The sequence below is a fragment of the Otolemur garnettii genome, unplaced genomic scaffold (assembly GCF_000181295.1).
Source record: "Otolemur garnettii isolate 467f Iridium unplaced genomic scaffold, OtoGar3 scaffold00012, whole genome shotgun sequence".
Taxonomy (NCBI): domain Eukaryota; kingdom Metazoa; phylum Chordata; class Mammalia; order Primates; family Galagidae; genus Otolemur; species Otolemur garnettii.
In genome coordinates, this window is record NW_003852407.1 from 10,041,988 (window position 1) to 10,045,752 (window position 3,765).

Below are 3,765 nucleotides of genomic sequence, written 5' to 3' on the forward strand. Positions count from 1 at the left end.
TGTCCATACTACCCAAAGCAATATATAATTTTAATGCAATCCCTATTAAAGCTCCACCCTCATATTTTAAAGATCTAGAAAAAATAATACTTCATTTTATATGGAATCAGAAAAAGCCTCGAATAGCCAAGACATTACTCAGGAATAAAAACAAAGCAGGAGGAATCATGCTACCAGACCTCAAATTATACTATAAATCCATAGTGATCAAAACAGCATGCTACTGGCACAAAAATAGAGAGGTAGATGTATGGAACAGAATAGAGAACCAGCAGATGAATCCAGCTACTTACCGGTACCTGATCTTTGACAAGCCAATTAAAAACATTGAGTGGGGAAAAGATTCCCTATTTAACAAATGGTACTGGGCGAACTGGCTGGCAACCTGTAGAAGACTGAAACTGGACCCACACTTTTCACCATGAACTAAGATAGACTCTCACTGGATTAAAGATTTAAACTTAAGACATGAGACTATAAAAGTACTAGAAGAAAGCGTAGGGAAAACACTTGAAGAAATCTGCCCTGGGCGAAAATTTTATGAGGCAGATCCCCTAGGCAATTGAAGCAACATCAAAAATACACTATTGGGACCTGATCAAACTAAAGAGCTTCTGCACAGCCAAGAACACAGTAAGTAAAGCAAGCTGACAGCCTTCAGAATGGGAGAAGATTTTCACAGGTTATGTCTCCGACAAAGGTTTAATAACCAGAATCCATAGAGAACTTAAACGTATTAGCAAGAATCCATAGAGAACTCAAACGAGTGATCCCATCTCAGGATGGGCAAGGGACTTGAAGAGAAATGTCTCCAAAGAAGATCAGTGCATGACCTACAGATATATGAAAAAATGCTCACCATCCTCAATCATCAGAGAAATGTAAATCAAAACTACCTTGAGATATCACCTAACTCCAGTAAGATTAGCCGACATCACAAAATCCCCAAACCAGAGATGCTGGCGTGGATGTGGAGAAAAGGGAACACTTCTACACTGCTGGTGGGAATGTAAACTAATACATTCCTTCTGAAAAGACATCTGGAGAACACTTAGAGAACTAAAAATAGACCTGCCATTTGATCCTGCAATTCCTTTATTAGGTATATACCCAGCAGACCAAAAATCACATTACAACAAAAATATTTGTATCAGAATGTTTATTGCAGCCCAATTCATAATTGCCAGGTCATGGAAGAAGCCCAAGTCCCCGTGGATCCACGAATGGATCAATAAACTGTGGTATATGTACACCATGGAATACTATGCAGCCATAAAGAAAGATGGAGACTTTACGACCTTCATGTTCACATGGATAAGCTGGAAAGTGTTCTTAGCAAAGTATCACAGGAATGGAAGAAAAAGTATCCAATGTACAAAGCCCTATTATGAAATTTATAGCTTTCATATGAAATCTATAACCTAATAACAATCTAAGAATATGGGGAGGGGGAATGGCGGGGGGAATGGGTGGAGGGAGGGTGATTGGAGGGATCACTTCTATGGTTTATCTTACAAGGGTACAAGTAAATCTTTCTAGGAGTGGAACATGAACGTCTTAACACAATAACTCAGAAAATGACATGAAGGCTATGTTAACCATTTTGATGAAAATATTTCAAATTGTATGTGAAAATGCCACACTGTGCCCAAAATTGCATTAATGTACACAGTTATCATTTAATAAAAAAAAAAAAAGAAAATTGGAAGAGACTATAATAAGACTAAAGGTACAATCAGTACTCAATTCAGCCTAGAGAAAATATTTTAAAAGGTGGAACAGAGCTGCGATCAGGGCAACCTGAATTAGAGTTCTAACCTTCCATTTGCAGGGTGACCCAGAACTAAACGGCCCTGACTTCATGACTTCAGAAATTTTAGAAGCTGGGAATGATTTTACAACTGTGGGGAAAGATCAGTAAAACAGATAAATGTGTCATCTCTAGAGAGGAATAAAAAAACAACTTTTCTCCTGTTGGGCTTCAGAAAATTAAGTTCTAGGCTTTGAAAAGAATATATTTTTTTCTTTGATGGTGGCATCATTTAATGAGACTGAGAACACATTTATTTCTCTCCAAAGATTATGTTTCCATGATACTAGGTAGGTTTGCTTTCTTATGAAGGAGGCCTTCAGAGGGAAAACCTGACTCTCTAGACTGTACCAGTTCCTGATGTACTTTAATCTCTTAATGAAGTTAAAATCTCTTGAGAGTAACAAGACTACTAATCTAAACTAGTAGCCACAAAAGCCAACTGAATAAAAATAGATTTGTACTGGTCAGAAGAGACACAGTCATGAAAAAGGGCTCTAAATTTCCAGCTGATGGAAGAGTAATCACATTTTGAAATTGAAAAACACTGAAGAGTTATGAACTAGTAACTTTCAGATAAAAAGCGAAATTAAGCTTTCTTCCCAAAGAAGTTAATCAAATATTTTTTATACTCTGTATGTTCACTAATACTCCGTTGCTACTTCTGATATTACAATCACTTACCATGTGTCGCGACCCATCAGGCTCCTATGGCCCTGGTCTCGGTTAGTGCAGGAAGAAACCAGGCGAGAGGTGGATTAGAAGTACAAGCTTGTGGGAGGCAGGCTAGCGCTCACTTTCCAGGTAGCCCGGAGCAACCTCCGCACCAGCTTTTTATTAAAACAGAATGATACAGGTGAGGGGAGTAATTAACAATGACTACGCGCTGAGGGCAAGGGCTCCTTCTCCATAAGGAGCACCTGTGGACAAGTCGCCTGAGAGTCCACCCGTCAGCTGTAAATCATCTTGCTTAGAGGTCATTTGTCTCTTGGCGTCCTCTACAACCATGGACATATTTTTGAAGAGCTTAGGCCTCCTTCCAAAGAAAAATAAGTTACCAGTTATTTGGAAAACCCAGGGAACTGAAATGTTCCAGCTGGTTCAAGGGAGTGCCTGGAGAGAAAGGGAGAAACTGGAAGATGAACTTTTGACTTAACAACCAACCCATTCAGATATTTGTGATAGGCATTTGGCACATGTTTGAGGAAATGACTATTCTATGAAGAATGGATGGGCTTCAGATACTTCAAGTTACTCAGTCTTTAGGAAGGGATCAAAGTTGCAGCCATCCACAAAAATTTCTAATTGTATTATACAACAATATGGAAAGAACTGGAATTTAGTATTGCCCTCTAGCCTGATGACTGAGCTGCTGAAAGCTCTGTAGGATGCACATCCCCTGAACAAAAAATTCCATCACCTGATCTCAGCTCAGAAGCCTCAGTCCCATCCATCCCCAGTCCTTTTGCTTGGCTCAACTTTTGAAAGTTTTGGAAAGAAAGACGGGATCATAGGAAGCCTGTTCACTCCACAGGCCACTCAATTCACCGGTTCCAGATGCTACTAGCTTGAGACAAGCCTTCAGACTGGCAGGTTTGCCCTCTTGGCTGACTACTCTCCTGGTTCTTTGGCTCTTTGCTTGGGAGAATCCTAAGCAAAGCTGTGCAACCAGCTGATGGCACACAGGAAGCAATTCCACACCAATGGCTTTCATTGCAGAAATAAGGAAACTATACAAAGTGAAAATATGTTCCAGAGAGAGGAATATATCAGTGTCTCCATGAACAGAGGCAGACTGTAAAGACTCCCTGCCCCCACCCCTCCTGGTTTCCTTTTACTGGCTTAGTCAGGGAAAGGGTAACAAGAAGTGTGGGATGTTACCAGATGATTGACATACATGATTGGCAGGTGTCCGGTGGTTTCCTAAAGTCCCTTCTCCTTCTCCTGATTAGTCT

At 40.1% G+C, this 3,765-nt stretch overlaps 1 pseudogene; it reads right to left on the minus strand.

Annotated features, from left to right (window-relative positions):
- LOC100946591 overlaps positions 1-2,818 on the minus strand; it is a 5,211-nt pseudogene extending 2,393 nt beyond the window's left edge.
- Between the last annotated feature and the right edge of the window lie 947 nt (positions 2,819-3,765).